The 12,069-nt window shown below is 46.5% G+C and overlaps 1 protein-coding gene across 10 annotated transcripts in view; it reads left to right on the plus strand.

Annotated features, from left to right (window-relative positions):
• Positions 1-12,069, plus strand: part of JADE1 (jade family PHD finger 1) — a 169,066-nt gene that overhangs the window by 11,040 nt on the left and 145,957 nt on the right. Inside the window, exon 1 of one of the 10 annotated variants that reach the window (XM_083519966.1) lies at positions 4,584-4,638. The exons of the other annotated variants lie outside the window; for them this stretch is intronic. The gene's annotated coding sequence lies outside the window, so the exon portion shown is untranslated. Of the gene's footprint in view, positions 1-4,583; positions 4,639-12,069 lie in introns of those variants that run through there. 10 annotated transcript variants of the gene reach the window in all.

A 12,069-nucleotide genomic window follows, 5' to 3' on the forward strand; every position in this document is an offset into this window, starting at 1 on the left:
TTTCCCCCGTAAGGTTAGAAAGTTCTGAGACTGTTTTGCAAACTTTTTGTCATGAAGATATGCATGCAGTCTGTCTACTTATTAGGAAAAGTACAAATCGAGAAAAAAAGCATGTGGTAGCTGACTCATAACTTGGCCTGAATATCCATCATTTTTGTTTGGACAGAACATGCTTATTTACTGGTAGCTATTATGCAGTTTCTCAGTTGCATTTTTGGTTGCTTGTTAAAGTCAGTCCTGGGTGGAACTGCAGCAGATATTTCTACCATCCTAATTTCTTTATGCCTAGTGGGTGGGTATTTGTCTCTTCCCATGCTGCAGATAAACAAAAAAAAACTCTATACAGTAGATTAAGAATATATGCAATATAACTGCCTTGTGAATCATGGCACCACAAGGTTTAAACTAGGTTTCCTGGGTTACCCCAATTCCACTATATATGTTCACCTGAAAGTGAAAGCCGGGAGGATCTAAAATGTGTTTTGCTTTATTTTTAAAATCCATTTTAAATTAAGATTATACTACACATTGTCAAGATTTAAGGCTATAATGAGACTTCGATTGGTGATGTGACCTGGCGGATATTAGGTGAGGATTTATTTCATGTGTGTGCCAACACCTATCTGTTGCCAAAGGAAGAAACTTCCAGCTCGCCTAGGAAGTCTCCTCGTATCATTAAACTAGAGTGGGCAAGGTGATAACTTCCAGATCCTCACTAGTATGGATACTTCTTTTAGTTAACTGTTTTAGTTAAGACCTCGGCATACTCCATGCGTGTGTGTGTGTGTGTGTGTGTGTTAGTTACACAAGGGATGATGGACTTCAGACCCACTAGAATATTGATCTCCAGCTGGTGGGTCAGAACCTACTATTGAGTAGTGGATCGCGATGCCAGTACTACTAAAAAATAAATATATTGTTTAAAAAGTAATGTTCATGGGTGCTAGACTCCTCCAAATTACTGGGTTCCGTAAATGTTAGAATTTAATCAAGACATAGAGTGTTAAAACTGCTAGACCTGTGTGTATTTAAGATGTGTATTAGACACTTCTAATTTAAGATGTGTATTAGACACTTCTAATTTTCTGTAATCAGCATGTGTCAAAAGCTGATTCAGCCAAGCTGGTGCTTCTTGTGATGTGTCAAGAGCTAATTAAGCCAGGACTAGCTTCTTGTGCAAAGCTATGACCTGTTAAGACAGTGGTCAGCAAACTTTTTCAGCAGGGGGCCGGTCCACTGTCCCTCAGACCTTGTTGGCGGCCGGAATATATTTTGAAGGGAAAAAAAAAACAAATTCCTGTGCCCCACAAATAACCCAGAGATGCATTTTAAATAAAAGCACACATTCTACTCATGTAAAAACACCAGGCAGGCCCCACAAATAACCTAGAGATGCATTTTAAATAAAAATACACATTCTACTCATGTAAAAACACACTGATTCCCGGACCTTCTGATGGCCGGATTTAGAAGGCAGTTGGGCCGGATCCGGCCCCTGGGCCTTAGTTTGCCTGCCCATATGTTAGGACAGCAATGTGTCAAAGGAACTCACCAGAAACTCCTCAATAGATAAAGTGAGAAGCAATGTGGGCGGGAGTAGGAGGTTAGGAGTGATGTGACCTAGAGAGCAAGGCAAGCTGCAGAGCAATGCCAGGGAGCCATGACTGATTGCTGCTGGAATCTAAGGCTGTAGCTATGGAAGAAGCAAGACCCTGTTGGAGTGTAATGCTGTGAATGCCTCCATCAAAGACTCAGCTTGTATATATGTGTAAATTAACCATATAGCTAGCATAAAGACACCACAGTCCCCACTGTACCTTATTTCCAAAAAGAAACATGGCCCTTGATAAGTGCTCCTGGAACCCCCTGGAATCTCACACCGCTCAGAGATTTGGGTGGTGGTGTGTTACAAAAAGAAATGGATCACCAAGTGCATATTTAGGCAAAAATTCAGTTCCAGGTTGGAAAAAGTTGAAGACTAGTGCTCTTAATTATGTTGGACTACAGCCCCATCATTCCTGTGTCCCATTGGTCATGTTGGTTTGGGCTGATGGGAGTTGGAGTCTTGCAACATCAAGAGGGCCACAGATTCCCCATCTCTGTTTTAAACTCTTTAACCTTGTGATATGGACTCCCTGAAACCACCATTGAAGCAGGAAGGGAAGATGCTCTTGGCTACACTCACAACTAATTTTAACTGACACACAGCCAATCTGGCTTTGACAGAGATTGATTGAAATGTTTGGCTGGGTTTTTCTATTAAATAAACATGTGTGCATGTATGTGTGAGAGAGTGCTTACATTTTGCATTCAGGACCATGTCTTGCAGCCAACAAAAAGCAGTGTGGGTGGGAATGAATAAAAAACAAGCAGGGTTGTAAATATGTTTCAGAGTTCTGCCAATGCCACAAACTACTCAAGCTTTATTTCAAACAGACCTTGATATATTTACCACCCTTAATAAAGTTACCTTTTAGTTTTCTATGCATGTATTTACCTTCTTCAAGGTATGAATGAAAGCCAAAATGCACTGTTGTATACAAACAGTGATGTAGATTAAATTAAGGCCACACCAGTGAGATCTATAAGTGTCTTTGAGCAGAACATATGCCATCAAATGCTGTCAAGATTATGGGCAGTCTTTAAGCAAGTCGATAAGCAGGTTACATTCCTATAAAATAAGGGCAAGGGAGCAAATTACCCTGAATAAAAAGAATGATACCCTGTTCCGAAATGTGAAAAGATTGTGATCTGGGAAATCTTTAGATAAAAAGTTCATTTCTCATTATAAATATAAAATATGAATAGTCTGAGGTCTGACCAAGATTCTTAATACCATAAGCATTACCTTTATAGCAAATCTTTAGTTGCGTCATTCCATGTGATAGGGGAAGATCCAGTTAATGTGGAAATAGGAGCTTCCCAAGGGGATTGGGTGAAATACAACACAGATTTGTTCTTCATCAGTAGACAGGTATGCCTGAAAATATGACTAATGAGTTCAATTCCTTACCAGCTTTAGGGACCAGGATGATGGGAAACATGCTTTTATTTCCCCATCAGTCTCTTCAACTACCGCCCTATAGTGTATATGACTCGCCCATGACTGTTTTTTAAGGTTAAGGGAAGCTGAGGCATGTTGTTTTCACCCCCCTGCCCCAGTTTTCAAGTTTCACATACACATGCTTTAAGGGTCTTGTGAATTAGGATCATCAGGCATTGGTAACACTGCAGTCTGGCAGATTTATCCAGTTACTTAAAATAGGGATAATTCTGAGCAGCAACAACAACAACAACAACAACAACAATAATAATAATAATAATTTATTTATACCCCGCCCACTCTGGGTGGCTTCCAACAAAACACTAAAATACAATAACCTATTAAACATTAAAAGCTTCCCTAAACAAGGCTGCCTTTAGATGTCTTCTAAAAGTTTGGTAGTTATTTTTCTCTTTGACATCTGGTGGGAGGGCGTTCTACAGGGCAGGAGCCACTACCGAGAAGGCCCTCTGTCTGGTTCCCCGTAACTTGGTTTCTCGCAGTGAGGGAACCGCCAGGAGGCCCTCGGCGCTGGACCTCAGTGTCTGGGCAGAACAATGGAGGTGGAGATGCTCCTTCAGGTATACTGGACCGAGGCAGTTTAGGGCTTTAAAGGTCAGCACCAACACTTTGAATTGTGCTCGGAAACGTACTGGGAGCCAGTGTAGGTCTTTCAAGACCGGTGTTATATGGTCTCAGCGGCCGCTCCCAGTCACCAGTCTAGCTGCCGCATTCTGGATTAGTTGTAGTTTCCGGGTCACCTTCAAAGGTAGCCCCACATAGAGCGCATTGCAGTAGTCCAAGCGAGAGATAACCAGAGCATGCACCACTCTGGCGAGACAGTCCGTGGGCAGTTAGGGTCTCAGCCTGCGTACCAGATGGAGCTGATAAACAGCTGCCCTGGACACAGAATTGACCTGTGCCTCCATGGACAGCTGTGAGTCCAGAATGACTCCCAGGCTGCGCACCTGGTCCTTCAGGGGCACAGTTACCCCATTCAGGACCAGGGACTCTTCCACACCCGCCCGCCTCCTGTCCCCCCAAAACAGTACTTCTTTCTTGTCAGGATTCAACCTCAATCTGTTACCCGCCATCTATCCTCCAACCGCCTCCAGACGCTCACACAGGACCACAGCACAAGAGGCATTGCTAGCCCTATGCTCAGCGTTTTGGGGACAGTGGTTCTTCAGGGTTTCAGACAGTAGCCTTTCCCCACTGTACTCAGAGATGCCAGGTGTTGAACCTGAATCCTTCTGCATGCCAAAGCATGTGCTCTTCCACTAAGCTATGACCCTTCCATCTGTAAACAGAGGGAGTGACAATAATGTTGGCATCCGTCTGTCTCAAAAGACAATGCAGTGTACCTCTGGGGCCAAAGTCAAACCCCTGAAGAATCACAACTGTGGCCACAGAGACCAGTTACTTGTAATTGCTGCCTCCTGTGTTAGAAGAATAATGTTGATATAGTACATACTAATTTTACTATGTTTCTTTAGATGCACCCATGTTTGTAACACATGTTTGTGAAGGCTCTGGACTGAAACACCAGAGTGATCTGACTCAAAGACTTCAGTGATCTGAGTTTGTCAGGAATAGTAAGGAATGGTAAAATACATTACACGTGGGAGGGTGCACTATCTCTTTGGAAAGCAAAGTTCCAATTGATATAACACAGGGAAGTGCATCCTTTACATATTTATTGGTTTACTTTTCAGTTGGATAATAGCTTGGTAGCTTTCTGTTCATCTGTTTTCTTTACCCTCCAGCAGCCTAGCTGTTCCATGAAGTTCAGCTAAGGGCAAATTGCTATGTCATGTGTTTCCCCCATTAAGAATGTATTTGTGCTATTTTCTCTGCTTCTGCTTTGTATCTTGTATTTATTGTTGGATGGTGTCTTTTTATTGATTTTGTGAGCCATTTGGAGATTTTTGATGATAAAGAAAAGGCCTATATACAGGTGAAACTCGAAAAATTAGAATATTGTGGAAAAGTTCATTTATTTCAGTAATTCAGCTTAAAAGGTGAAACTAATTAATATATGAGATAGACTCATGACATGCAAAACGAGATATGTCAAGCCTTTATTTGTTATAATTGTGATGATTATGGCGTACAACTGATGAAAACCCCAAATTAACAATCTCAGAATATTAGAATATTGTGAAAAGGTGCAGTAGCTATTCAATCCATAACACCTACAATGGGTTCCTGAGCCTTTAAATGGTCTCTCAATCTGGTTTAGTAGGAAGCACAATCATGGGGAAGGCTGCTGACCTGACAGTTGTGCAGAAAGCCATCATTGATACCCTCCATAAGGAGGGAAAGCCTCAAAAGGTAATTGCAGAAGAAGTTGGATGTTACCAAAGTGCTGTATCGAAACACATTAATGGAAGGTTATGCGGAAGGGGAAAGTGTGGAAGAAAAAGATGCACAAGCAGCAGGGATGACCGCAGCCTGGAGAGGATTGTCAGGAAAAGACCATTCAAATGTGTTGGGGCCTTTCACAAGGAGTGGACTGAGGCTGGAGTTAGTGCATCAAGAGCCACCACACAGAGATGGATCCTGGAGATGGGCTTCAAATGTCGTATTCCTCTTGTCAAGCCACTCCTGAACAAGAAGCAACATCAGAAGCGTCTTACCTGGGCTAAAGAAAAAAAGAACTGGTCTGTTGCTCAGTGGTCCCAAGTCCTCTTTTCTGATGAGAGCAACTTTTGCATCTCATTTAGAAACTAAGGACCCAGAGTCTGGAGGAAGAATGGGGAGGCACACAATGCCAGATGCTTGAAGTCCAGTGTGAAGTTTCCATAGTCTGTGTTGATTTGGGGAGCCATGTCATCAGCCGGTGTTGGTCCACTGTGCTTCATTAAGTCCAGGGTCAACGCAGCCGTCTACCAGGAGATTTTGGAGCACTTCATGCTTCCTTCTGCAGACGAACTTTATGGGGATGCTGACTTCATTTTCCAGCAGGACTTGGCACCTGCCCATACTGCCAAAAGTACCAAAACCTGGTTCAGTGCCCATGGGGTTACTGTGCTTGATTGGCCAGCAAACTCGCCTGACCTGAACCCCATAGAGAATCTATGGGGCATTGCCAAGAGAAAGATGAGAGACATGAGACCGAGCAATGCAGAAGAGCTGAAGGCTGCTATTGAAGCATCCTGGTCTTCCATAACACCTCAGCAGTGCCACAGGCTGATAGCATCCATGCCACGCTGCATTGAGGCAGTAATTCATGCAAAAGGGGCCCAAACCAAGTATTGGGTACATATGCATGCTTCTACTTCTCAGAGGTCCAATATTGCTTTATTTGCAAACCTTGGGGTTTTCATCAGCTGTATGCTGATGGAGGCCCCTTTATGGATCACTGCCTTGCCGTGGCGAAGGGGCTTGAAGAACTCAGAGAAGCTATGAACTATGCCGAGCAGGGCACCCAAGATGAACAGGTCATAGTGGAGAGTTTTGACCAAACGTGATCCACCTGGAGGAGGAACCGGCAAGCCACTCCAGTATCCCTGCCAAGAAAACTCAATGGACAAAGACAACAGGCATATAAAAGTTATGACGCTGGAAGATGAGCCCCTCAGGTCAGAAGGCGTCCAACATGCTGCTGGGGAAGAGCAGAGGACAAGTACAAGTAGATCCAAAGCTGATGAAGCGGCTGGGCTAAAGCCGAAAGGACGTTCAGTTGCGGATATGCCTGGAAGCGAAACGAAAGTCCAATGCTGTAAAGAAAAATATTGCATAGGAACCTGGAATGTAAGAACCATGAACCTGGGTAAGTTGGATGTGGTCAAAAATGAGATGGCAAGAATAAATATTGACATCCCGGGCATCAGTGAACTAAGATGAACGGGAATGGGCGAATTCAGTTCGGATGACCATCATATATACTACTCTGGGCAAGAAACCCGCAAAAGAAATGGAGTGGCCCTCATAGTCAACAAATGAGTGGCGAAAGCTGTACTGGGATGCAATCTCAAAAATGATAGAATGATCTCGATATGAATCAAAGGCAGACCTTTTAACATCACAGTAATCCAAGCTTATGCACCAACTACTGGTGCTGAAGAAACTGAAATTGACCAATTCTATGAAGACTTACAACACCTTATAGAAGTGACACCAAAGAAGGATGTGTTGGGATACTGCCAGGGGGACATAGGCCATCATGGTTCCACGTCGCCTCCGGACGATCCATCGATCTCCCGTAGATACAGTATCAGTCAATTAGTGACACGAAGCCTCAGAAATAGCTTGCCACATTCCGGAGTTCGTGCACGCTCTATCAGCAGGGTTCGCACAGCGAAAGATGCACTCAGGAGAGTATATTTACAACTTTATTCAGCGTTGGTCAGAACAAAGAAAAAACATGACTGCCTGCTTTGATGTCTCAGGCACAGAGAGAAAATGAAAGCAATAGACAAAACATATACTTCCTGTGAACAGGAAATACGCAGACTCTGTGACTCACAAAGCCTGCTCCCTTTTAAGGTGGAACGGAAATATCCTAACAGGATGTTCTTCTCATTATAGGGGATTGGAATGCTAAAGTAGAGAATCAAGAGATAAAAGGAACAACTGGCAAGTTTGGCCTTGGAGAGCAAAATGAAGCAGGGCAAAGGCTAATAGAGTTCTGTCAAGAGAACAAGCTGGTCATCACAAACACGCTTTTCCAACAACACAAGAGACGACTCTACACGTGGACATCACCAGATGAGCAGCATCGAAATCAGATTGATTATATTCTCTGCAGCCAAAGATGGAGAAGCTCAATACAGTCAGCAAAAACAAGACCTGGAGCTGACTGTGGTTCAGATCATCAGCTTCTTATAGCAAAATTCAAGCTGAAACTGAAGAAAGTAGGAAAAACCACTGGGCCGGTAAGATACAATCTAAATCAAATCCCTTATGAATACACAGTGGAAGTGAGGAACAGGTTTAAGGATTTAGATTTGCTGGACAGAGTGCCTGAAGAACTATGGATGGAGGCTCGCAACATTATACAGGAGGCAGCAACGAAAACCATCCCAATGAAAAGGAAATGCAAGAAAGCAAAGTGGCTGTCCAATGAGGCCTTACAAATAGCGGGGGAGAGAAGGCAAGCAAAATGTGAGGGACATAGAGAAAGATACAGGAAATTGAATACAGATTTCCAAAAAATAGCAAGGAGAGATAAGAAGGCCTTCTTAAACGAGCAATGCAAAGAAATAGAGGAAAACAACAGAATGGGAAGAACCAGAGATCTGTTCAAGAAAATTGGAGATATGAAAGGAACATTTCGTTCAAAGATTGCCATAATAAAGGACAAAAGTGGTAAGGACCTAACAGAAGCAGAAGACATCAAGAAGAGGTGGCAAGAATACACAGAGGAATTATACCAGAAAGATATGGATATCTCGTACACCCCAGGTAGTGGGGTTGCTGACCTTGAGCCAGACATCCTGGAGAGTGAAGTCAAATGGGCCTTAGAAAGCACTGCAAATAACAAGGCCAGTGGAAGTGATGGTATTCCAGCTGAACTATTTAAAATTTTAAAAGATGATGCTGTTAAGGTGCTACACTCAATATGCCAGCAAGTTTGGAAAACTCAGCAGTGGCCAGAGGATTGGAGAAGATCAGTCTACATCCCAATCCCAAAGAAGGGCAGTGCCAAAGAATGCTCCAACTACCGCACAATTGCACTCATTTCACACGCTAGCAAGGATATGCTTAAAATTCTACAAGGAAGGCTCAAGCAGTTTGTGGACCGAGAACTCCCAGAAGTGCAAGCTGGATTTAGAAGAGGCAGAGGAACCAGAGACCAAATTGCAAACATGCACTGGATTATGGAGAAAGCTAGAGAGTTCCAGAAAGACATCTACTTCTGCTTCATTGACTATGCAAAAGCCTTTGACTGTGATGACCACAGCAAACTATGGCAAGTTCTTAAAGAAATGGGAGTGCCTGATCACCTCATCTGTCTCCTGAGAAATCTCAATGTGGGACAAGAAGCTACAGTTAGAACTGGATATGGAACAACTGATTGGTTCAAAATTGGGAAAGGAGTACGACAAGGCTGTATATTGTCTCCCTGGTTATTTAACTTATATGCAGAAAGGCTGGGCTGGATGAATCCCTAGCCAGAATTAAGATTACCGGAAGAAATCTCAACAACCTCAGATATGCAGATGACACAACCTTGATGGCAGAAAGTAAGGAGGAATTAAAGAACCTTTTATTGAGGGTGAAAGAGGAGAGCGCAAAATATGGTCTGAAGCTCAACATTAAAAAAAACGAAGATCGTGGCCACTGGTCCCATCACCTCCTGGCAAATAGAAGGAGAAGAAATGGAGGCAGTGAGAGATTTTACTTTCTTGGGCTCCATGATCACTGCAGATGGTGAAAGCAGCCACGAAATTAAGAGATGCCTGCTTCTTGGGAGGAAAGCAATGACCAACCTAGACAGCATCTTAAAAAGTAGAGACATCACCTTGCCAACAAAGGTCCGTATAGTAAAAGCTATGGTTTTCACAGTAGTGATGTATGGAAGTGAGAGCTGGATCATAAAGAAGGCTGATCGCCGAAGAATTGTTGCTTTTGAATTATGGTGCTGGAGGAGACTCTTGAGAGTCCCATGGACTGCAAGAAGATCAAACCTATCTATTCTGAAGGAAATCAGCCCTGAGTTCTCACTGGAAGGACAGATCCTGAAGCTGAGGCTTCAATACTTTGGCCACCTCATGAGAAGAGAAGACTCCCTGGAAAAGACCCTGATGTTGGGAAAGATGGAGGGCACAAGGAGAAGGGGACGACAGAGGACGAGATGGTTGGATAGTGTCTTCGAAGCTACAAACATGAGTCTGACCAAACTGCGGGAGGCAGTGGAAGACAGAAGTGCCTGGCGTGCTCTGGTCCATTGGGTCACGAAGAGTCAGACACGACTAAATGACTAAACAACAACAACAACGCTGATGGAGGAGCCAAGGCAGGCCCTGGATAGCAGCATTGGAAGAAGAAAATAAACATGGAAAGCAAACTGTTTACCTTCCCCAAGCAAAGCTAGCTAGAAATGGAGGGTTGTAGCCAATGTTATTCCTACTCAGAGTTGTCTCATTAAAAATAATTGTCATGATTATCTTAGGCCCATTATTTTCACTGCGCCTACTATGCCGGAACAAAGCTCTGGTGAGCTCTGATTAAAAAAAGGCTCTGGCTGCTGGTTGTATTTTTATTTTCAGAGACGGTTCATCACCATCATTCCTTTGTTCCTTTTATGTATATACCTTGTCTGTTGCTTTTGACTTGACTTTACCCTTAATTCACCTTGGCTGGTTAGGGCCGTGGCCTTAGGAGACTTGGAAGGCTGCATTTGGCCCCTGGGCCTGAAATTCATTGTCCCTGCTTTAAACCATGGTTAAAAGTGATGCAGGAATATTTTCACCAAGTGAAATTGAGAATGAAGGTCATATACTAAGAACCAACTAAATTATCTGAGTACCATTCCTTATACAGTCAAGGTGGCAGCACCTGTGCACAAGAAGGCAATATCAGCAAGTTTGGGAGAACCTCAAAGTTGGCAGAAGTACAAAAAACTGGAAGACAAAAAAAAATTTATAAGGTGGGCAGCAGCAGAGCAAGCTGATCGGGCGCCTGGGGCAGTGTGCGCGCCCAGGGGTGGGGCCAGCCACCCGTGGGGTGGGGCCAGCCAGGGCAGGAAGCTCCGCAGGGCCTCCAAGGAGCCTGCCTGCCTCCCACTCAGCCGCCTTACAGCTGGGGGGGAGGGGAGGCAGTGGGCGGACCGTTTGGGCAGGGTAGAACCTGCATGCGCCCAAGACACCGCACCTCTCCCAGGCGCGCTGCAGGCGCCACGATGAGTGCCACCCAGCATTTTGTCACTCCCCTCAGTGGTGACACCTGGGGTAGACCGCCCCCCCACTCCCCTTCCTCCGCCCCTGTCTGTGGGGTGGGTGAACACCTCAAAAACATCCAAATAAGATATTGAAAATGATGGATACAGTGGTGCTCCGCAAGATGAATGCCTCACAAGACGAAAAACTCGCTAGACGAAAGGGTTTTTCGGTTTTGCGTTGCTTCGCTAGACGCATTTCCCTATGGGCTTGCTTCGCAAGACGAAAACGTCTTGCGCTTTTTTCTTAAAGCCGCTTGAAGAGGCGCAGCTGCGACGGACCGTGCTTCGCAAGAGCGCGAGGGCCCGGGCGGTCGCGCCCAGGCGAGGCTCCGACCCGCCACGCCATGCCGATGCCACGAGTGAGCGAGCCCAGGCCGCTGACACGGGCGGTCGGAGCGAGGCGGCGCGTGCCGGCCGTCACCGCCCTGAGCGGTGCGGCCCGTTAGCGGTTGGGGACGGTGGCCTGCCGCCCTCCCTCTCTCTGCGGAGGGCAGGGCACGGGCGACCCCTCCGGCCGGCGGCGATGTCCGCCCGTCGACGTGCTGGGAGCCCCTCTGGGCTTGCGCGCGGGTGGCCGGCCGGGGGCCGCCAGGCAGGCAGCAGCGGGCGTCTGGGCCTGCGAGCGGGAAGAGGGATGCGCCATCGCTCGCGTCGCCGTCGGGTCTTTCTCCTCTGGCGTCCCGCCACCGGGCAGATGGGTAGGGGGGAAGGCTTCGGCCGCCACTTGGCGCCGCTGCCGCCACTCTCCCGTCTCAGCCGGGCGAGGCACTCTGCTCGCTGCCCCTGCCGCTGGCGGCCCCCTCGGACCTCTCCGGGCGCCGGCCAGTCCGCCGTACGAGGCCCCCTCGGGCGTGCTGGCCGGCTGGAGGGAGGCCCGCAGGGGGCAGGGCAGCGGAAGCGCGGGGGTCTCCCTCGACGCGTCCCTTCCGCTGCGTGGGGCGCGGTCGGGGGGTCGGGCAGTCCATGTTTCCCTCCGCCCAGGGTCCGGGTACCTGGCGCCCTCCGGGGCGGCGGTTCAAAGACTCGAGCGGCCTCGTCGCGCAGGGGATGAGGCCAGGGAAGCGGGGGCTCCGCCTTAGCCCCCCGTGCCCCGCGGTCACGAGGCTCCCCGCCGGTTGGGCCTCGGGCCGGGCCAAGC

The sequence above is a fragment of the Podarcis liolepis genome (assembly GCF_965112155.1).
Source record: "Podarcis liolepis genome assembly, chromosome: 9".
In the NCBI taxonomy this organism is placed as follows: Eukaryota; Metazoa; Chordata; class Lepidosauria; order Squamata; family Lacertidae; genus Podarcis; species Podarcis liolepis.